The sequence below is a fragment of the Oncorhynchus mykiss genome, chromosome 25 (genome assembly GCF_057628025.1).
Source record: "Oncorhynchus mykiss isolate SJ-2025 chromosome 25, ASM5762802v1, whole genome shotgun sequence".
Classification (NCBI taxonomy): domain Eukaryota; kingdom Metazoa; phylum Chordata; class Actinopteri; order Salmoniformes; family Salmonidae; genus Oncorhynchus; species Oncorhynchus mykiss.
Window position 1 is genome coordinate 37,334,453 of NC_143046.1, and position 24,528 is coordinate 37,358,980.

Genomic DNA, 24,528 nt, shown 5'->3' on the forward strand with positions numbered 1-24,528 from the left:
AGTTTATGAACAATTTATACACAAAACATGACCCCATTTTTGTTATAATACTCGGCAGTTATTATGCTTGAGCTCAACACGCTGTTAAATGAAATCGCACTAAACATAACTCATTCTTCCAAAAAAGGATCAACAACGAAAATACTGTTGGGATAGCATTTAGTCCACCACAATACACCCCAATATTTATCCCATTTGGCTATCGCTACACTGCTTAAAGACAATTCTGTGTCATTGTTATTCACATGGTGTCTGTCAGATCTATCTCTGTGATGTCCTTTTGAGAGAAGCCAGTGACCTTTGTGCAGGTGCATCTTCATTTGTTGTATGTCTCTCAGTATCTCCTTTGCAAAGGTCACCTTGGCTGAATGAAAAGGTGCTGCATTATAGTTCTCAACTAATACAGAACTTAGTTTCAAGTGCTGGTATATGTTTATCCCAGTCCACATTAACAATAGATATCCCTATACATTCTATTTTAACTTCATGGTTATAATTTTATAACCGGTTTAACTTTGAACAATTTACAGTCTGATTACCGATTCATAATCCACACCAGTGGACAAGAGGCCTGCATGACATTCAATATCCCTTGAATATGCCTTTTAAAAGGACTGTCTTATAATGCTGTTTGTAAAGTATGCCATTTGTGGTAGTAAATTAAAGTTCTTCCTCCCAGCACATTTCTTTTTATCTAGAGGGTTATTCACCTGTCCCCATAGGATAATTATTTGATGAACCCTTTTAGGTTCCAAGGAGAACCCTTTCCACAGAGAGTCCTACCTGGAACCAATAAGGGTTTTCCTATGGCGACAGACAAATATCCCTTTTGGAACCCTTTTTTCGAAGAGTGTATTTTGCCATCAACTTAAGAGGAGGCAGACATCTATATGGTAGGAATATATCCATATACTGTATGTTACGTTGCCATTCATACATTTTTTTTCCCGCTGGAGTAACAGCCCTTGTGTACATTTTGTTGTTTAGCTTTAGTTTGCAGTGACCTTTATTTAAGATTGTATGCAAGATGTGATCAAAGAAACCTGTTTTTCACATTTGGCGTGGTACCGGCAGGATCCCGGCATCCCACACAGACTGGTTTAGGTTTTCTAGAACGTCTGGTAGCATTTTAGGTGGGCGGGTGTTCAACCATTTAAAGGGGGTTTAATGTCACTTTGCCCTCCCTTATAAACTCTGTCAACTGCGTTTATTTTCAGCAAACTTAACATGTGTAAATATTTGTATGAACATAACAAGATTCAACAACTGAGAAATAAACTGAACAAGTTCCACAGACATGTGACTAACAGAAATGGATTAATGTGTCCCTGAACAAAGGAGGGGGTTCAAAATCAAAAGTAACAGTCAGTATCTGGTGTGGCCACCAGCTGCATTAAGTACTGCAGTGCATCTCCTCCTCATGGACTGCAATAGATTTGCCAGTTCTTGCTTTGAGATGTTATCCAACTCTCCCACCAAGGCACCTGCAAGTTCCCAGACATTGGGAATGGCGCTAGCCCTCACCCTCCGATCGTGTTCAATGGGATCGAGATCCGGGCTCTTCGCTGGCCATGGCAGAACACTGACATTCCTGTCTTGCAGGAAATCACGCACAGAAGGAGCAGTATGGCTGGTGGCAGTGTCATGCTGGAGGGTCATGTCAGGATGAGCCTGCAGGAAGGGTACCACATGAGGGAGGAGGATGTCTTCCCTGTAATGCACAGTGTTGAGAATGCCTGCAATGGCAACAAGCTCAGTCCGATGATGCTGTTACACACCGCACCAGACCATGACGGACCTTCCACCTACAAGTAGATCCCGCTCCAGTGTACAGGCCTCGGTGTAACGCTAATTTATTTGACGATAAACGCGAATCTGACCGTCACCCTTGGTGAGACAAAACCATCACTTGTCAGTGAAGATCACTTTTTGCCAGTCCTGTCTGGTCCAGCGACGGTGGGTTTGTGCCCATAGGAGATGTTGCCGGTGATGTCTGGTGAGGACCTGCCTTACAACAGGGCTACAAGCCCTCAGTCCATCCTCTCTCAGCCTATTGCGGACAGTCTGAGCACTGATGGATGTGTTCAGATGTACCGATCAGCTGTTCGTCCTGTTTCCCTGTAGCCCTGTCTTAGGCGTCTCACAGTACGGACATTGCAATGTACTGCCCTGGTCACATCTGTAGTCCTCATGCCTCCTTGCAACATGGCTAAGGCACATTCACGCAGATGAGCAGGGACCCAGGGAATCTTTATTTTGGTGTTTTTCAGAGTCAGTAGAAATGCCTCTTAATTGCCTACCGTCTGCAAGATGTCAGTGTCTTAACGATCGTTCTACAGGTGCATGTTCATTAATGGTTTATGGTTCATTGAACAAGCATGGCAAACAGTGTTTAACATTGCTTAAAAGTAGAGACTCAGAGCTACAAAATGGTATATCAAACACTGCATTTTTGAGGAACAATGGAACAGTTATTCTGCTCTGAAAGTTGATGGAACTTGTAAACTCACTTTTGAGAAAATGGCCTTTGAATGTATTGTTACCTACTGGAGAGTTCTCCTTTGTCTACACCCATCAGCATTGTTCACACCCTCTTCTGCCAGCCCCACCGATCTCTTTAAGGATTCACATGTTTTACTTGCTATATTGTATTTACCTTGCCACCAAGGCCTTTTTTTGCCTTTACCTCCCTTCTCACCTCATTTGCTCACATTGTATATAGACTTGTTTATACTTTATTATTGACTGTATGTTTGTTTTACTCCATGTGTAACTCTGTGTTGTTGTATCTGTCGAACTGCTTTGCTTTATCTTGGCCAGGTCGCAATTGTAAATGAGAACTTGTTCTCAACTTGCCTACCTGGTTAAATAAAGGTAAAATAAATAAATAAATAAAAATGTGAGGTCATGTGCTAAACAGTGAGCAGTGTAGTAAAGATTAATCTTAGGTTTTATTACATACAGTCGGGAGGAACTATTTGATATAAGAGCAATGTCAACTCACCAACATTACGACCAGGAATACGACTCCTGAAGCGGATCCTCTGTTTGGCCCACCACCCAGGACAATGGATTGCAGCCGGCAATGCAAAACAAAGGCGCCACAGAAGCGGCAGACAAAGCGGTCTACTGGACAGGCTCCGTAGACGGGCACATCGCGCACCGCTCCCGAGCATACTACTCGCCAATGTCTAGTCTCTAGACAACAGGGTAGATTAAATCCTTGCAAGGGTTGCCTTCCAGAGAGGCATCAGAGACTGTAACGTTCTTTGTTTCATGGAAACATGGCTCACTGATAACAGTCGGTACAGCCACCTGGTTTCTTCACGCATCGCGCCGACAGAAACAAGCACCTCTCTGGTAAGAAGAAGAGCGGGGGTGTATGCCTTATGATTAACGAGACGTGTGATCCTAAAAACAAACAGGAACTCAAGTCCCTTTGTTCACCTGGTTTAGAATTCCTCACAATCAAATGCCGACCGCATTATCTACCAAGAGATTTCTCCTCGATCATAATCACAGTCGTGTATATTCCCCCTGAAATAACTTAATTCAACTCTATGTAAACTGGAAACCACATATCCTGAGGCTGCATTTATTGTAGCTGGGGATGTTAAACCCTTAACAATGAGGATCTGTGAAGTTATTTGGATTTTTACAAATTATCTTTGAAAGTCAGGGTCTTTTCTTTTTTTGCTGAGTTTTGCAATACTTTCCCCTTAGAGTACCAACCCTTGTGTACATTTTATGGTGTAAAACTCCCATGGTGACACCAGCACGTTTTGAACTTCTAACCCCTTTTAAACATTGTGTTTGAGATACTGACTGATGGTGCATGGGATTAATCTATATCTTCAGCATCCACTGATACCAACCATTAGTCTGTGTGATTAACGGGAGCTGAGCTCGAGCAGTTTTTGTGAGACAAGGGTGGATCCCGAAAATTGTTATTCCCACAATAAACTCTCTAACGTCAGAATGGTTTAAGCTACAAACTATTATGACCCAACTATAAAAAGCTGAGACTCCCATGAACGTACTGTTTTTCCCTATGAAGCTCACAAGCTACAGATTTGTTAGAAGGTAAGAGGTTGTTCCATATAGAAGATCATAGGAAATCTGTAATGCTGTAATAAGCTCACACAGTTGCTGTCACAAACTCCAACCTCCACACGCTTGTCACTAACTAATTGGATTTTAATTTCCTACTGAGCAAAACATTTCTGTACTTACAGTATTCTCTTTTTTACCCGTTTTGTGCTTGGCAGACATTCTTTTTTCCTTGGTAATGTGAGTTGGCCCAGGTTGGCCCACACCTGGGCCTGAGGGCACTTTTGAAAGGTTGGCAGAAATGGATGTTCTGTTCGAAACTGATGGTGAGTGGGGTGAAGATGAGAGTATAGGGTGAGTACGAGTGTGCTACAGTCGTGAAGAAAAAAGGAAACAAAATCATTAAAGTTGTGATGGAAACGAAATTGTTTGTAGTTGGAGTGAGGATTTTGGATCATTGAGCATCATGGAGAAGATGGGTGAGAGTCGGTGAGAGTCACAAGAGCTGGTCTTATTCAGATTTTTTGTGTGTCCATGGAACAGAAGAAGCATGCTTTGTTCCTCAAACATGATTTTAAAAAAAAATGTGTGTATAGATTTCCGAAGCAGGGCCCCTTATTTCTGGTAGACCATCATTGTAAATAATAATTTGTTCTTAACTGGTTTCCCAGCTAGCACAGTGGATCTGGGCCAATTCCCGCTGAGAGTCGGGGCACTCGGGTGAGAGTCAGACTCGGCCGATGTCATGTGGCCCTTCGGCAGTATTACTTATGGCTAGGATGCGAGAATTGAGCTCGGTCCGATTCTGGTGTGAGTTATCTGGCCCAATTTGGCTGATTGGGTCTACTCTCTGGCAGATGATTTCACGGGCAGCTTTATATAATTCAATTTATATAATTAATTAATTCAAAATAATTGTATTTTAAGAGTCCTATGTAGTCGTAATTAAGTATTTTGATACTATGTGCACGGACGGCAGTTGATAAGCATTAAAAACTTTGTGGATGGAGCAACGGTCTAAGACACTGCATTGTCGTGCAAACTGCGTTGCTACAGATGCTGGTTCGAGACCCGTGCTGGCCGCGCCCAGGATACCCATGAGGCGATGCATAATTGGCTCAGCGTCGTCCGAGTTAGGGGAGGGTTTGGCTAGCCAGGATGTCCTTGTCCCATCGTGATATAGCGACTCCTGCACATGACACGGTATGGTGTTTCCTCCAACACAAAATGTTATTTTTGTGGATGGGTATAATTTGTATGTATAAAATGTATAATTGTAATTTTGTATACATTTAATTAAATTAACATCTGGCCACTTCTTGGGGAATTGTGGTAAGATGTCGGGCAAATTCGGCTGAATTCCGGTCGAAGGAAACTGCCCGATGTTCTTGGGTCGATACTGGGCTGTCATTCCTTTTGATTCCGGGCCGATTCAATCAGTTAGCCCCCGGAAGAGGGCTGCTTCGGGGCCTATTCCTCATTGCTAGCTGGGTAGCCTAGTTAAATAAAGGTTAAGTAAAAATATTTTAAAAAACACTTCCGCAAATTATTCTGAATCAAGATAAATTAAGGAATCGGTCATTAATTGAGACATTTTTTGTTTTAAATTAAAATCGCCCCAACAAGCTAATATTTCAGGCAGTCTTTTCAAACAGGTCTTACACTAAAATGGCATTATCATTTTCGCAATTTCACAGTATTATTTAAACCTCAATGTGGAAATATACACTGAGTGTACAAAACATTAGGACTTTCCATGACAGACTGACCAGGTGAAAGCTATGATCCCTTATTGATCCCACCTGTTAAATCCACTTCAAAACGTGTAGATGAAGGGGGAGGGGACACGTACAAATATTTTTATGCCTTGAGTCAATTGAGACATGGATTTTGTATTTCTAAAGTACCATTCAGAGGGTGAATGGGCAAGGGAAAGTATTCAGACCACTTCCCTTTTTCCACATTTAGTTCAGTTACAGACATATTCTAAAATGGATTAAATAAATAAAAAATCCTCATCAATCTACATGCAATTCCCCATGGGGACAAAGTGAAAACAGGTTTTTAGAAGTGTCTGCAACTTTATAAAAAATAAAACACTGATACCTTATTTACATACAGTACCAGTCAAAAGTTTGGATGCCTATTCATTCAAGGGTTTTCATTAATATTTTCCACATTGTAGAATAATACTAAAGACATAAAAACTATGAAATAACGCATATGGAATCAGGTAGTAACCAAAAAGTGTTAAGCAAATCAAAATATATTTTATATTTGACATTTTTCAAAGTAGCCACCCTTTGTCTTGATGACAACTTTGCACACTATAGGCATTGTCTCAACCATCTCCACCTGGAATGCTTTTACAACAGTGTTGACGGAGTTCCCACATATGTGTCCCGTTTCAGGAAACTGCAGTTGAAGTCAGAAGTGTAAAAACACTTATGTTGCAGTCATTAAAACTTGTTTTTCAACCACTCCACAAATTTCTTGTTAACAAATTATAGTTTTGGCAAGTCGGTTAGGACATCTACTTTGTGCATGACAAGTAATTTTTCCAACAATTGTTTACAGACAGATTATTTCACTGTATCACATTGGGTGAAGTTTATATATAAAGTTGACTGTGCCCTTAAACAGCTTGGAAAATTCCTTAAAATTATGTCATGGCTTTAGAAGCTTCAGATAGGCTAATTGACATAATTTGTGTCAATTGGAGGTGTACCTGTGGGTGTATTTCAAGGCCTACCTTCAAACTCAGTGCCTCTTTGCTTGACATCATGGGAAAATCAAAAGAAATCAGCCAAGACCTCAGAAAAATAATTGTAGACCTCCACAGGTCTAGTTCATCCTTGGGAGCAATTTCCAAATGCCTGAAGGTACCATGTTCATCTGTATAAACAATAGTATGCATGTATAAACACCATGGGACCACGCAGCAGTCATAGCTCTCAGGAAGGAGACGCGTTCTGTCTCTTAGAGATGAGCGAAAAGTGCAAATCAATCCCAGAACAGCGGCAAAGGACCTTGTGAAGATGCTGGAGGAAAAAGTATCTCTATCCACAGTAAAACGAGTCTTATATCGCCATAACCTGAAAGGCCACTCAGCAAGGAAGAAGCCACTGCTCCAAAACCACCATAAAAAAGCCAAACTACGGTTTTAAACTGCACATGTGGACGAGAAAAATAGAATTGTTTGGAGGATAAAGGGGGAGGCTTGCAAGCTGAAGAACACTATCCCAACCGTGACGCACGGGGGTGGCAGCATCATGTTGTGGGGGTGCTTTGCTGAAGGAGGGACTGGTGCACTTCACAAAATAGATGGCTTCATGAGTAAGGAAAATTATGTGGATATATTGAAGCAACATCTCAAGACATCAGTCAGGAAGTTAAAGCTTGGTGACAAATGTGTCTTCCAACCGGACAATGTCCCCAAGCATACTTCCAAAGTTTTGGAAAAATGGATTAAGGACAACAAAGTCAAGGTATTGGCGTGGCCATCACAAAGCCCTGACCTCAATCCTATAGAGCATTTGTGGGCAGAACTGAAAAAGCGTGTGGAGGAGTTATAATTCATAATGAATTATTCCAGCCCAGTTGCAATTTAGATTTTGACCACTAGATGGCAGCAGTGCATGTGCAACGTCTGAGACTGATCCAATGAAGCGTTGTATCAAGACTGCCCAAATGTGCCTAGTTTGTTTATTAATAACTTCAAAACTGTGCACCCTCTTCAAACAGTAGCATGGTATTATTTCACTGTAATAGCTACTCTAAATTGGACAGTGGAGTTAGATTAACAAGAATTTAAGCTTTCTGCCAATATCAGATATGTCTATGTCCTGGGAAATGTTCTTGTTACTTACAACCTCATGCTAATAGCATTAGCCTATGTTAGCTTAACCGTCCCTTGGATGGGACACTGGTCTCGAGGAAGATAATATCCTGTTAGGGATAGGGGGATGAATTGCGTGCCCATAGTGAACTGCATCCTACTCTGTCCTAGATGATAATATATGCATATAATTATTACTATTGGATAGAAAACACTCTGAAGTTTCTAAAACTGTTTGGATTATGTCTGCGAGTATAACAGAACTCATAGGGCAGGCAATCTTCCAAACAGGAAGTGGAAATTCTGAGGCTGGTCGATTTTGAAGTCATCGCCTGTCCACATCCAAACAAGATATGGATCTGTTTGCACTTTCTACGCCTTCCACAAGATGTCAACAGTCAGTAGAATGTGGAATGAAGCCTCTAGTGTGATGTTTGACCAAATGGGAGGGGAATGAGTCACTGGCCTGGCAGAATGCCATTTCCTGGTTGCGCAATTTTCTGTTAATATCGCCTGCGTTCCATGACTGTAGACAAAAATGAATGCTCCGGTTGGAAAGTTATTGGATAGATATGAAAATAACATCCTGAAGATTGATTCTCTACTTAGTTTGACCAGTTTATTCGACCTGGAAAATAACTTTTTGAAGTTTTCCAGCGCCAGCTTTTGGACATGTGAGCTAAACGTGCTAGCAAAAGCAGCTAATTGGACACTAGTAATGGACATTGTGGAACAAAACAACGAATTATTGTGGAAGTAGGACTCCTTGCACTGCATTCTGATGAAAGATCACCAAAGGTAAGGGAATATTTATGATGTAATTTCGTATTTCTGTTGACTCCAACATGGCGGAGAAATATTGTCTACGTCTGAGCGCCGTCTCAGATTATTGCATGGTATGCTTTTTTCGTAACGTTTAAAAAAAAATAGGACACAGCGGTTGCATTAAGAACCAGTGTATCTTTAATTATATGTAAAATATGTATCTTTCGTCAAAGTTTATGACGGGCGGAGTGACGGGCGATTCCGGCAGCTCAGGACAGATGGGCGACTCCGGCAGCTCAGGACAGACGGGGGACTCCGGCAGCTCAGGACAGACGGGAGACTCTGGCAGCTCAGGACAGACGGGAGACTCTGGCAGAGCTGGACAGGCGGGAGCACCTGTAGGGAGGAGACGGAGAGACAGCCTGGTGCGGGGGGCTCTCACCGGAGGGCTGGTGCGTGGAAGAGGCACCGGATAGACCGGACTGTGGAGGCGCACTGGAGGTCTCGAGCACCGAGCCTGCCCAACCCTACCTGGCTGGATGCTCCCCGTAGCCAGGCCAGTGCGACGAGGTGGGATCGACCGCACTGGGCTGTGCTGGCGAACCGGGGACACCATGCGTAGGGTTGGTGCCATGTACCCCGGCCTGAGGAGACGCACTGGAGACCAGATGCGCTGAGCCGGATTCATGGCACCTGACTCGATGCCCACTCTAGCCCGGTCAATACGAGGCACTGCTATGTAACTCACCGGGCTATGCCTACGCACCGGGGACACCGTGCGCCTCATGGCATAACACGGTGCCTGCCCGGTCCATCTCTCTCCACGATAAGCATGGGGAGTTGGCTCAGGTCTCCTAACTGACTTAGCCACACTTCCCGTGTGCCCCCCACCCAATACATTTTTGGGGCTGCCTCTCTTCCCAGCCGCGCTGTCGTGCTGCCTCCTCATACCACCGCCGTTTAGCTTTCGCTGTCTCCAGGTCTGCTTTGGGGCGGCGACATTCCCCAGCCTGTGCCCAGGGTCCCTTGCCGTCCAGAATCTCCTACAATGTCAATGAGTCTTGAGATTTCTGCCGCTGCCCATTACCACGCTGCTTGGTCCTTGGTTGGTGGGTGATTCTGTAACGGTCGTTGGAGGAAGAAGGTGAGGACCAAAGCGAAGCGTGGTACTTGTTCATGTTATTTATTTCAACTGAACAACATCTAACAAAGAAACAAAAAGCACAACCGAAACCGCTCCATCAGGTGCAACACACACTAAACAGAAAATATAATCACCCACAACTCAAGGGTGAAAACAGGCTGCCTAAGTATGGATCTCAATCAGGGACAACAATTGACAGCTGCCTCTGAGAACCATACCAAACACAGAAATCCCAAATTCTAGAAAAAAGAACAGACTGCCCACCCCAACTCCTGCCCTGACCATACTAAAACAAAGATAAAACAAAGAAACTAAGGTCAGAACGTGACACTATCACTCTCCTTCTTGGTCAAATAGCCCTTACACAGCCTGGAGATGTGTTAGATTATTGTCCTGTTGAAAACAAGTGAAAATCCAACTAAGCGCAAACCAGATGGAATGGCGTATTGCTGCAGAAGCCATGCTGGTTAAGTCTGCCTTGAATACTAAATAAATCATGGACAGTGCCACCAGCAAAGCACCCCTACACCATCACTTCTCCTCCTCCATGCTTCACGGTGGGACCCACACATGCGAAGATCATCTGTTCACCGTGGTTGGAACCAAAAATCTCATCAAACTAAAGGAAAGATTTCCACAGGTCTAATGTCCGTTGCTTGTGTTTCTTGGCCCAAGTAAGTCTCTTCTTGTTATTGGTGTCCTTTAGTAGTGGTTTCTTTGCAGCAATTTGACCATGAAGGCCTGATTCACAGAGTCTCCTGTGAACAGTTGAATTTGAGATGTGTCTGCTACTTTAACTCTGAAGCATTTATTTGGGCTCCAATCTGAAGTACAGCTATCTGTAATTAATTTATCCTCTGCAGCAGAGGTAACTCTGGGTCTTCCTTTCCTGTGGCGGTCCTCATGAGAGCCAGTTTCATCATAGAGCTTGATGGGTTTTGCGACTGCACTTGAAGAAACTTTCAAACTTCTTGAAATGTTCAGAATTGACTGACCTTCATGTCTGAAAGTAATGATGGACTGTTGTTTCTCTTTACTTATTTGAGCTGTTTTTGCCATAATATGGACTTGGTCTTTTACCAAACAGGGATGTTTTCTGTATACCACCCTTGCCTTGTCACAACACAAATGATTGGCTCAAATGCATTAAGAAGGAAATAAATTCAACAACAAGGCACACCTGTTCATTGACATGTATTCCAGGTGACTACCTCATGAAGCTGTTTGAGAGAATGCCAAAAGTGTGGAAATCTGTTTTCAAGTAAAGGATGGCTACTGAAGAATCTCAAATATAAAATATATGTTGATTTTTTTAACACTTATTTTTGGTTACTACATTATTCCATATGTGTTATTTCATAGTTTATGTCTTCACTATTATTCTACTATGTAGAAAATAAAGGAAAACACTTGAATGAATAGGTGTGTCCAAACTTATGACGGGTACAGTAAGTATTCAGACCCTTTGCTACGAGACTCAAATTTGAGTTCAGGTGCATCCTGTTTCAATTGATCATCCTTAAATGGTGGAGTTTTGGGCGGGGTGAGGAAAGGTGTGACTTTCAGGTTACAATAGGTATACAGCAGATTGCCGAATGTCCTCACTTTGATTATGCTGGACAACATACTCTAGCACCATGATTAGGATCTCTATTAATTTAATTGAGCATTCAGAAGGAATGGAAAATCTACTGGAATCATTTCAAAAATACTGGTAGACTTGGGGATTTTGGTAACGGACAGTGCTATTCGCAAACACTATCATCAGATGCTTGTTTTACGCCAAACTCGAAAGCCCAGGAAAATGAACTGGTAGAGTCGACGACAATACTGTAAAGTAGGCCTAATAATGCTGAAAATAATGCGTAAATCGACTGCTGGTCTTTACTGTATGCTGCACATGTTTACATTGTATTTCATTTCTAGCGAGACTATTCAAGCCATCAACTCACTGATGAATGAAGATGATGAGCAATCGGCAATGGCAATCTGTAATCTGCTGGCATCATAGCACAGCATCGCTCTAATCACCGTCAAAAGACATTTGAAGAAACTTGTGTGGACTTACGGAAAGGCTCGGTAAGTAATGTTTTATATATATTATTTTTTTTTTAATTCTCAGAACCCTGTGTTCGCTTGTTTTGTACTGTTCTGTAGTTTCATCCCAATGATTTGTCTGACAAACAAAGAACTTTGTGTCCTGCAGGCCCAGGCATGGATCAAAGCTGGTGAGACATTCAATGACGTCATCTTCACAAACAAATCAACCATGGCCCTTGAGCAATCAAGCAAGCCGAGTACCAAGCATCTGCTCAACTCCTGATTTAAACCGGATCGAACTTGTTTGGCATCAACTGAAAACATTCATCCGTAACTCTGCCAAGCCGACAAGCAAAGATGAGCTGGTCAAGGCCATCAAGATGTTTCGGCTATTGATCATCTCAGCAAGGTTTTACCTGTGGTAGTGGAGCTGGGTGGATGTGCGACTGAAATGTAGTTTAAATAAACATCTGCATTTGAATGTATTTTTTCTCGTTATTTTATTAACGAAAGCATTAAGATGTTGATGAGAAGAAATACTGTACTGCTGTTTTGAGTTAGAAATGTAACACCAAATACATTGCAAGTTGAGGGATTTTCACAACAGTAGCCGGGCTATAAAAAGTCTATTGTCCTGCTAATAGGAAACATTTGCATGATGGGCTACACCTGCTACAGTGCAACAGTACACTTGTGAAAAACAAGTGTTTGAAAGCCTGCATTCAAAATGCCTCCAGTTGTCAATCACTACTGTAAAAAAACACAGCATCTTGTTTACATTCTTTATTGTAACCACAATGTCAATTACTATTAGAGTTTGGGATTTACAAATGTGCGCTTTTCATTATTATTTACATTGTTTAGGTTCAAACGTGCAGACTTTTTTCCTTTAAATGATTTGATGTAGGATGCTACATTTTTGACAATCTTACTTCTATTAGGCTGTTATTTTATATAGGTCTTGGCTTGGAAGAAATAGACTCAAATTAAGCCCTCATTGTCTGTAAAGTCAAATTAAAATGAAGATTATTGCTGAAACGAATTGCTCGACTGGTGTAGGTTTTCTCCATCTGTTGGTGTCCAACACTTGCATAACAAGTTAGCTATATTTTCAGCACCAGTCACTGTTCACCTCCTATTGATTGCGTTGCGGTTGCCACCAATTGTTTTTTAAATCTAACCTTTGTTTAACCAGACAAGTCAGGTAAGAACAAATTCTTATTTGCAATGCCAGCCTACCCCAGCCAAACCCAGATGTTTTGCACCACCCTATGGCACTCCCAATCACGGCCGGATGTGATACAGCCTGTATTCGAACCAGGGACTGTAGTAATGCCTCTTGCACTGAGATGTAGTGCCATAGACTGCTGCACCACTAGGAAGCCATGAGCAATATATATACAGTATATATATATATATATATATATATATATATATATATATATATATATACACATTTCTTTTTTTTCAGAACATTAACCGTGTGTAGGTAGATGTGGAAAGGTAGATACAAATGATTTGTTGCTAGTTGGGAGGGGGGGGTTCACACCTAGCTCAAATTGGGGAGGGGGGGGTTCACACCTAGCTTGGCTTAGTAAAGGTTGAATAGTCTATTGTTTAGCTAATAGCCCATCCTAGAAACGTTGTTAGCATAATTCACAGCCTGCTGCGCTTGTGAAAAAGAAATAACTATGCTTTTTCCCCTTTCCACTTGTTTTTAGCCACAATCGGCCCCAAACCCAATTAAGACATTTTTGGCACAGTCGATAGCGTGCTGGACTTCGGGCTAGAATGTTGAGGGTTTGAAACCTGCTTCCTGCTTGTTTCATTACATTATTATGCCAGTCTCAGAGCAAATAGCCTGGATTGTTACTCCCATCTCGTTCCTCGCTCACTTCCACACTTCATTCTCCACCAGAGTGGCTCGCTTGTGGGAGTGCTGGCAGGATATGGCAGCACCTTCGGTTGTGCGTCAAGAATTCAGCATGAAGGTCTGGTTATTCACAGGCAAAGAGTAATATGCTCTAAACCGCTCTGGTGACAACCAAACTTTTCTGCCCTGTTTTCAGTCATTCCACTTGGCTGGGACAACCTCCTCAGATTAACACAGATGAAGGGAGTTAGATATGCATAGGAAGTGTAGTTGACATTTTTTCTGTATATATGAATTACAAATCAGCCTTTACTTAAATGATGTTTAACAGTATACCACCCTGCATCCCACTGCTGGTTTGCTTCTGAAGCTAAGCCAGGTTGGTCCTGGTTGGTCCCTAGATGGGAGACCAGATGATGCTTAAAGTGGTGTTGGAGGGTCAGTAGGAGGCACTCTTTCCTCAGGTCAAAAAAATATCCCAATTCCCCAGGGCAGTGATTGGTGACAATTCCCTGTGTAGGGTGCTGTCTTTTGGATGGGATGTTAAATGGGTGTCCATTTGGTCATTAAAGATCCCATGGCACTTATTGTAAGAGTAGGGGTGTTAACCCTGGTCTCCTGTCTGAATTCCCAAGCTGTCCATCATACCATCATGGTCACCTAATCATCTCCAGGTTACAATTGGCTCATTCATCCCCGTTCCTCTCCCCTGTAACTATTCCCCAGGTTGTTGACGTAAATGAGAATGTGTTCTCAGTCAATTTACCTGGTAAAATAAATAAATATAAATGTTTCTAGTCTTGCATAATCATTGATGTCGCAGGAGTTGTAAACACTGTTGAAGTGTATAATAGTAATACATACATGCAGACACAGCATCACTCACAGAATGGAATGTGATACCTGGTATTAGAAATGACTGAAAAAAAACTTGCTAAATATAGATTTTTGTAAATTAACTTCATGACAAAAAAATATGCACAATCGTTTGTCTCTACATTAACATATTCCTCTCAATTGTACATTTTTTTGCTCATTATGACATTATACATTTGCTTCCAGAGTAATGTTTTTTGTCAGACATCTTTGCTGAAGAAAGTTGCCAGCGATGGGTGGCAAAACTCAGTTTTCAAGATATTTAGATTTGTAAACATAGTGTCATTTGTTTGATTTTAAAATTGAGGCATTATTGCCTTTCTCTGGGAAATGGTGTCATCAACATTTTGAAATGTACTGACATTATATATCTGTATTAAATATTGGCCATTGGCCTCCTTGAACCCCCAAAATTGGTATCAGTATCAGCCAGAAAAAAATACATATTGGTCGTTCTCTAGAATACACATAATTATTTAGGCCTACATGACATTTATGCCCTCTTTTGTTTTTCTACTCTAAACCATTTTTCTATTGGTTTAGTGTAGCTTAATGATCTCAACTCCATCCCAATGGAGTACGTTTAGTGCTGACTGACCATTATCAGATCACTACTTTTTTTTCCAGTTGAATTAGCATGGTTGTGGTTTCCTATTTCTCTCTCACCTAAAGATTTACAGACTCACATTCTATGCATTTGACACGTTTGTCTGTTTGGCTTTGTATCAGCTTTACACAGACATGGCAAACCCTCCCAGAACTCTACAAGTGGAGTTGGGGAGCCAATAGGAGGGACTCTTTCCTCTGGTTTAAAAGATCCCATTGCCCTGTTCAGGGTGCCGTAATTCGGATGGGAGGTTAAAGGGTGTCCTGACTCTGTGGTTACTAAAGATCCCACTTATCGTAAGAGGGGCGGGGGGGGGGGGGGGGGGGAGATGGCTGGCTAAATTTCAAATCTGGTCATCCCCCATCCACTCCCATGTAACAATTCATTATATCGTTGCTGTAAATTATGTGTTCTTAGTCAACTTACCTGGTAAAATAATGGTTGTGTGTATATATATATATATATATATATATATATATATATATATATATATAAAATCATTATTTTACCAGTTGTTGGCACATTCCTCCTGACAGAGCTGGTGTAACTGAGTCAGGTTTCTAGCCCTCCTTGCTCGCACACACTTTTCAGTTCTGGCCACAAATTCTCTATAGGGTTCCAGCACAGCCAGAAGAGGACTGGCCACCCCACATATGCTCTCTCTAATTCTCTCTTTCTTTCTCTCTCTCGGAGGACCTGAGCCCTAGGACCATGCCCCAGGACTACCTGACATGATGACTCCTTGCTGTCCCCAGTCCACCTGACCGTGCTGCTGCTTCAGTTTCAACTGTTCTGCCTTATTATTATTTGACCATGCTGGTCATTTATGAACATTTGAACATCTTGGCCATGTTCTGTTATAATCTCCACGCGGCACAGCCAGAAGAGGACTGGCCACCCCACATAGCCTGGTTCCTATAGGTCATATGATTGAGTGTAGTCTGGCCCAGGAGTGGGAAGGTGAACGGAAAGGCTCTGGAGCAACGAACATCACTTGCTGTCTCTGCCTGGCCGGTTCTCCTCTTTCCATTGGGATTCTCTGCCTCTAACCGTATTGCAGGGGCCACAGTGTCTCCTGACCCCTCCTGTCTCAGCCTCCAGTATTTATGCTGCAGTAGTTTGTGTCGGGGGCTAGGGTCAGTTTGTTATATCTGGAGTACTTCTCCTGTCCTATTCAGTGTACCGTGTGAATTTAAGTGTGCTCTCTCTAATTCTCTCTTTCTTTCTCTCTCTCGGAGGACCTGAGCCCTAGGACCATGACTCCTTGCTGTCCCCAGTCCACCTGGCCGTGCTGCTGCTCCAGTTTCAACTGTTCTGCCTTATTATTATTTGACCATTTTGGTCATTTATGAACATTTGAACATCTTGGCCATGTTATGTTATAATCTCCACCCGGCACAGCCAGAAGAGGACTGGCCACCCCACATAGCCTGGTTCCACTCTATGTTTCTTCCTAGGTTTTGGCCTTTCTAGGGAGTTTTTCCTAGCCACCGTGCTTCTACACCTGCATTGCTTGCTGTTTGGGGTTTTAGGCCTGTTTTCTATACAGCACTTTGAGATATCAGCAGATGTACGAAGGGCTATATAAATACATTTGATTTCAATAAATCAGGTTTCCCATAGAAAATAATTGGAAATCACAATGACCCCCAAAAAATGTTTCCCTAGATGGAATGTGCTCGGGGTTTCGTCTGCCAAATAAGTTCTGTTATACTCAGACATAATTTTAACAGTTTTAGAAACTTTAGTGTTTTCTATCCAATACTACCATGCAAATGCATATCCTAGCTTCTGGGCCCGAGTAACAGGTAGTTTACTTTGGGCATGCTTTTCATCCGGACGTGAAAATACTGCCCCTAGCCCAAAGAGGTTTAACAGTCACCATTCTAAAACTAGCAGTAAATCTAAAAAAAATGACATTGTGACCAAAGAGAACAGACAAAATTGATATTTTTTATTTCACCTTTATTTAACCAGGTAGGCAAGTTGAGAACAAGTTCTCATTTACAATTGCGACCTGGCCAAGATAAAGCAAAGTAGTTCGACACATACAACACAGAGTTACACATGGAGTAAACCAAACAAACAGTCAATAATACAGTAGAAAAATATATACAATGTCTATATACAATGTGAGCAATTGAGGTGAGATAAGGGAGGTAAAGGCAAAAAAATGCCATGGTGGCGAAGTAAATGCAATATAGCAAGTAAAACACTGTCTATTTTTATTACATTTACAGTTTCCTAGTTACAAACACTTCTGACCACAACATGGCTTCCAAGATTGGCTTCCCGCTTCCTCACAATTTTTTTTTTTTTTACATAAAAATAAAATAAACTGCACTACACTGCCTTTCTGTTCAAAACAAACCAGATATGATCCCTACACAGGCCCAAAGAAAGTCTGGGAGGATGGGCTAGTACCGCACGGCAAGTGGTACCGATGCACCAAGTCTGGAATCAACAGGACCCTGAACAGCTTCTATCCCCAAGCCATAGGACTGCTACATAGTTAGTTAAATAGTTAACCAAATAGCTACCTGGACTGTTATGTTCCCGAGCAAGTGAAACAAAAATGTCACTCAAATAGAAGGGGGAATTAACAAAGAGTCACTGACAACAAACAAAATCAGATAGGTGGTGTTCTAGGACAGGTTCTGAAAGACAATCATGGGATGTCCACTGAAAGTTGACTAGCAACAACTGGTACCTAAAAGATACCCACTAAATTTGCCTAAGAATATGCAAACACAATAAAACCCCACACCAAACTTAAAGACAGGAAGCAAATCAGTGGAGCAAAATGAAAACAGGGAAAATAAGATTTTTTTTTTTTTGTCAAACAGGGAGAGCCAGATAAAGATGGTAAGCCTCAACATCTCTCAAGCCAAATGGAGCAACGGGCCAGCCACTCTTAAATATCATCTTTGCCAGCACAGGTGAAACACCTGACTAACGAGATGACAAGCCAGCACAGGTGTAAATCATATTGACTAAAGAGGTGACACCATTTGGAGCGGGCAACGTGCTAATATCCTAATGTACAACCTCAAAATAGAAATGGAAAAAACAAAGCCTGTAACACCTTCCCCCTTAAGACAACACATATATCAAATATTTTTATTTGAGGGGGCTTGGGCAATTTGCTGCAGGGGGTGCTGAGCGGTGGGCCAGGGTAGGGGTAGCCAGGTGGAAAGCATGGGCAGCCGTAGAAAAATTCTTATTGAAATGTTCGATTATCCTAGATTTATCGGTGGTGACAGTGTTTCCTAGCCTCAGTACAGTGGGCATCTGAGAGGAGTTGCTCTTATTCTCCATGGACTTTACAGTGTCCCAAAACTTTTGGAATTAGCGCTACAGGATGCACATTTATTTTTGAGAAAGCTAGCCTTAGCTTTCCTAACTGACTGAATGTATTGGTTTCTGACTTCCCTGAAAAGTTGCATATCGAGGGGGCTATTCGATGCTAATGCAGAATGCCACAGGATGTTTTTGTGCTGGTCAAGGGCAGTCAAGTCTGGTGTGAACCAAGGGCTATGTCTGTTCTTAGTTCTACCATTTTTGAATGGGCCATGCTTATTTGAGATGGTGAGGAAAGCATTTTTAAAGAGCAACCAGGCATCCTCTACTGACGGGATGAGGTCAATATCTTTCCAGGATACCCGGGCCATTAGAAATGCCTGCTCGCTGAAGTGTTTTAGGGAGCGTTTGACAGTGATGAGGGGTGGTCGTTTGACTGCGGACCCATTACGCACGCAGGCAATGAGGCAGTGATCGCTGAGATCCTGGTTGAAGACAGCAGAGGTGTATTTAGAGGTCAAGTTGGTCAGGATGATATCTAAGAGGCTGCCCATGGTTACGGATTTAGGGTTGTACCTGGTAGATTCCTTGATAATTTGTGTTGAAGGCATCTAGCTTAGATTGAGGGCATCTAGCTTAGATTGTAGGACGGCCAGTGTGTTAACTTGTTATGGCTGCAATCCCGATATCGGGATCGATATGACAACTACCAGTGAAAATAAACAGTGCCAAATTCAAACCACAGAAATCTCATAATTACAATTCCTAAAACATACGTGTCTTATATAATTTTTAAAGCTATTCTCGATGTTAATCCCACCAAACTGTCCGATTTCACTACAAACGATTGTTAGGTCTCCACCAAACCACAATAAGCACAGCCATTTTCCAGCAAAATGTAGCATTCTCAAAAAGCATAAATAAAGATACAATTAATCACTAAACTTGAATTATCTTCATCAGATGACACTCATAGGACTTCATGTTACACAATACATGCATGTTTTGTTTGATCAAAAAAAATCTGAGTTTACATTGGCGCGTTAGATTCACTAGTTCCAAAAACATCAAGTGATTTTGCATTGCCACATCGTTTCAACAGAAATACTCATCATAAATGTAGATGATAATACAAGTTATACACGTGGAATTATAGATATACCTCTCCTTAATGCAACCGCTGAGTCAGATTTCAAAAAAAGTTTACGGAAAAAGCAACCCATGCAATAATCTGAGATGCCGCTCAGAACAGAAGGTTCCGTAACAGTCAGTAGAAACATGTCAAACGATGTACTGAATCAATCTTTAGAATGTTGTTTACATATATCTTGAATAACGTTCCAACCGGAGAATTAGAATTACTTCAGATGAGCGGTGGAACGCAAGTCCTTCCCCTGTGAACGCGCCTGGTGAAAGCGTGGTCCACTCATGGCTGTGGTGACTATTTCTTGTGTCAATCGACCACCCCCTTCACATTAGAGTCATCAGACAAAGTTCTATTGACTTCTGACATCTAGTGGATGGCGTAGGAAGTGAAAACTCATCCATATCTCGCTGTAATTTCAATGAGACCTTGGTTGAAAATCTAGAAGTGGAAGTGGAAGGAAGTGTAATTTCTCAGGTTTTTGCCTGCTATATGAGTTCTGTTATACTCACTGACATAATTCAAACAGTTTTAGAAACTTCAGATTGTTTTCTATCCAATACTAATAATAATATGCAAATATTAGCTATTATGACTGAGGAGCAGGCCGTTTGATATGGGCACCTTTCATCCAAGCTACTCAATACTGCCCCTGCAGCCATAAGAAGTTAAGCATGTTCCAGTTTAGGTCACCTAACAGTACGAACTCTGAAGATAGATGGGGGGCAATCAATTCACATATGGTGTCCAGGGCACAGCTGGAGGCTGAACGGGGTCTATAACAAGCGGCAACGGTGAGAGATTTGTTTCTGGAAAGTGTATTTTTAAAAGTAAAAGCTTGCATTATTTGGGCACAGACCTGGATAGTATGACATTAGAGTTACTAGCCTCAGATATTGTAGCCCACATAAATGCAAAAAGTAACAGACATCTCAACATCAACTGTTCAGAGGAGGCTATGTGAATCAGGCCTTCATGGTCAAATTGCTACAAAGAAACAACTACTAAAGGACACCAATAATAAGAAGAGACTTGCTTGGGCCAAGAAACACAAGCAATGTACATTAGACCGGCAGAAATGTGTCCTTAGGTCTAGAGTCCAAATTTGAGATTTTTGGTTCCAACAGCTGTGTCTTTGTGGGTGAACGGATGATCTCTGCATGTGTATTTCCCACTATAAAGCATGGAGGAGGAAGTGTTATGGTGTTGGGCTGCTTTGCTGGTGACACTGTCTGTGATTTATTTAGAATTCAAGGCTCACCTGCATGGCTACCAAAGCATTCGGCAGTGATACGCCATCTCTTCTGGTTTGAGTTTAGTGGGACTATAATTGTTTTTCAAAAGGACAATGATCCAACACACCTCCAGGCTGTGTAAGGGCTATTTCACCAAGAAGGAGAGTGATGGAGTGCTGCATCAGATTACCTGGCCTCCACAATCCCCCGACCTCAACCAAATTGAGATGGTTTGGGGTGAGTCGAACCATAGAGTGAAGGAAAAACAGCCAACAAGTGCTAAGAATATGTGGGAACTCCTTCAAGACTGCTGGAAAAGCCTTCCAGGTGAAGCTGGTTGAGAGAATGCCAAGAGTGTGCAAAGCTGTCATCAAGGAAAAGGGTGGCTATTTGAAGAATCTCAACTATAAAATGTATTTGGATTTGTTTAAAACTTTTTTGGTTACTACATGATTCCATATGTGTTATTTCATAGTTTTCATGTATTCAGTATTATTCTACAATGTAGAAAATAGTACAAATAAATAAAAACCCTTGAATGAGTAGATGTTCTAATGAGTAAGTGTTCTTTTGACAGGTAGTATATACATACACACATACAGTGTCTTGCGAAAGTATTCGGCCCCCTTGAACTTTGCGACCTTTTGCCACATTTCAGGCTTCAAACATAAAGATATAAAACTGTATTTTTTTGTGAAGAATCAACAACAAGTGGGACACAATCATGAAGTGGAACGACATTTATTGGATATTTCAAACTTTTTTAACAAATCAAAAACTGAAAAATTGAGCGTGCAAAATTATTCAGGACCTCAGACTGGGGTGTAGGTTCACCTTCCAACAGGACAATGACCCTAAGCACACAGCCAAGACCACACAGGAGTGGCTTCGGGGCAAGTCGCTGAATGTCCTTGAGTGGCTCAGCCAGAGCCTGGACTGGAACCCAACCGAACATTTCTGGAGAGAACTAAAAATAGCTGAGCAGCAACATTCCCCATGCAACCTGATTGAGCTTCAGAGGTCCTGCAGAGAATAATGGGAGAAACTCACCAAATACATGTGTGCCAAGCTTATAGCATTATACCCCAAAATGCTGAAGGCTGTAATCGCTGCCAAAGGTGTTCATCCAAATACTGAGTAAAGGTTCTGTAAATGTGATATTTCAGGGGGTTTTTAATGAGAAAAAATGTAATTATAGGTTGTTGTGTGTAGATTGATGGGGATATTTAAAAAATATATATTTTAGAATAAGGCTGTAAGGTAACACAATGTGGAAATAGTCAACGGGTCTGAATACTTTCCGATGCACTGTATACACACGCATACATATTATGAATACCCTCCCACTCTATCTGACAAATTATTTCTCTCTGCTCTTACTTTCCTTAATAGGATGTCGGTGGGCCAAGCTGTGAGAGTCTTCAGCGAAATGGAACACACCTGGGCTCGGATGTGTTCCGGGGTTAAATACACCTTTCCCCCATACATCGAGGTCACTCTCCATGCAGACACACTGTTGTCTTTTGTTGTGTCATTTTGGGGCGTCTTTGTTTTTGTTTTGGCACCTCTCAACACCCCTCATTATCACCATCTATGCACTCATCCATTCACTTACACTACTGACTAAACACGCCATTGTTACTTGTATATAGGTTACTTTATTTAATAAATATACGTTTCTTATTTCTTTATCTCTGCGTTGTCTCCCTCTTTGTTTTGAGCTAAGAGCCGGTTTGTAACATGGGGGGCTCGGCTGGGATATAAGGTTGGTTCCTAGGCATTTTGGAATATAGTATTTTTTGGCATTATGTTGGCTTAATGCTAATTACGATGCGCTTTGGTTGGTATTCACTGCCTAGTCTTTTAACTTGTTATGGCTGGGGGCCTTATTGAGTAGCTTGGATGAACAAGGTGCACAGAGTAAACTGTCTGCAATTCAGGCCCATATATACATATTATTAGTAGATTTGGATAGAGAAAACTGTTTGAATGATGTCTGTGAGTATAACAGAACTCATATGGCAGGCAAAAACCTGAGAAAAAAATCCAACCAGGAAGTGAGAAATCTGAGGTTTGTAGTTTTTTAACTCATTCCCTATCGAATACACAGTGTCTATGGGGTCATATTGCACTGCCTTAGGCTTCCACTAGATGTCAACAGTCTTTAGAACCTTGTTTGATGCTTCTACTGTGAAGTGGAGACGAATGAGAGGGGAATGAGTCAGAGGTCTGTCAGAGCGGCATGAGCTGACCACGCGCGTTCACGTGATAGTTCGCTTGCGTTCCATTTCAATTCTAAAGACAAAGGAATTCTCCGGTTGGAACATTATTAAAGATTTATGTTAAAAACATCCTAAAGATTGATTCTATACATCGTTTGACATGTTTCTAAGGACTGTAAAGGAACTTTTTGACTTTTTGTCTGCACCTAGTGATCGCGCGTCATGAATTTGGATTACTGGGTTAAACACGTGAACAAAAAGGAGGTATTGGGACATAAATTATGGACTTTATCGAACAAATCAAACATTTATTTTGGAACTGGGATTCCTGGGTGTGCATTCTGATGAAGATCATCAAAGGTAAGTGAATATTTATAATGTCATTTCTGACTTCTGTTGACTACACAACATGGCGGATATCTGTTTGGGTTGTTTTGGTCTCTGAGCACTGTACTCAGATTATTGCATGGTGTGCTTTTTCGGTAAAGCTTTTTTGAAATCTGACACAGCGGTTGCATTAATAACCTCTTGAAACTAGGGGGTGCACTATTTTTATTTTGGGAAAAATAACGTTCCCAAAGTAAACCGCCTATTTCTCAGGACCAGATACTAGAATATGCAAGTAATTGACAGCTTAGGATAGAAAACACGATAAAGTTTCCAAAACTGTCAAAATATTTTCTGTGAGTATAACAGAACTGATTTTGCAGGCGAAAGCCTAAGAAAAATCCAATCAGGAAGTGACTCATGTTTTGAAACCGTTGTGTTCCTTTCTACGTATTCCCTAAGGTGTCTGCAGCATTGTGACGTAGCTTCGCGCATTTATGTTGAAGAATGAGCGTAAACGACTACATTGTGTAAGTGGCCAGCTGAGGGCTCTCAGAGTGATTATTGGGTAAAAGACAGAAGTAGTAATTTCTCCTCTCGCTCCTACTGAAAAGCCAATTGTCCCGGTTGATATATTATTGAAGAGATATTTGAAAAACACCTTGAGGATTGATTATAAAAAACGTTTGCCATGTTTCTGTCGATATTATCGTCATGACCGTCATGACCACTATTTCTGAACATAACGTGACAAGCAAACGGAGGAATTTTGGGTATAAAAGTAATCTTTATGGAACAAAAGGAACATTTGCTGTCTAACTGGGAGTCTCGTCAGTGAAAACATCCGAAGATCATCAAAGGTAAACGGTTAATTTGATTGCTTTTCTGATATTCGTGACCAAGCATCCTGCTGCTAGCTGGACATAATGCTATGCTAGGCTATCGATAAACTTACACAAACGCTTGTTTTGCTTTGGCTGTAAAGCATAGTTTTAAAATTTGAGATGACAGGGTGATTAACAAAAGGCTAAGCTGTGTTTCACTATATTTCACTTCTGATTTCATGAATATGAATACTTTCTAGTAATATTTTTGGACCGTTGTGCT

The 24,528-nt window shown here is 41.5% G+C and overlaps 1 long non-coding RNA gene across 1 annotated transcript in view; it reads left to right on the forward strand.

Moving 5' to 3' along the window:
• LOC149971808 (uncharacterized) overlaps positions 1–21,035 on the forward strand; it is a 467,486-nt gene extending 446,451 nt beyond the window's left edge. Inside the window, exon 3 of the long non-coding RNA XR_016491689.1 lies at positions 20,982–21,035. This is a non-coding gene — a long non-coding RNA (uncharacterized LOC149971808). The remainder of the gene's footprint in view (positions 1–20,981) is intronic.
• Positions 21,036–24,528: the final 3,493 nt, after the last annotated feature.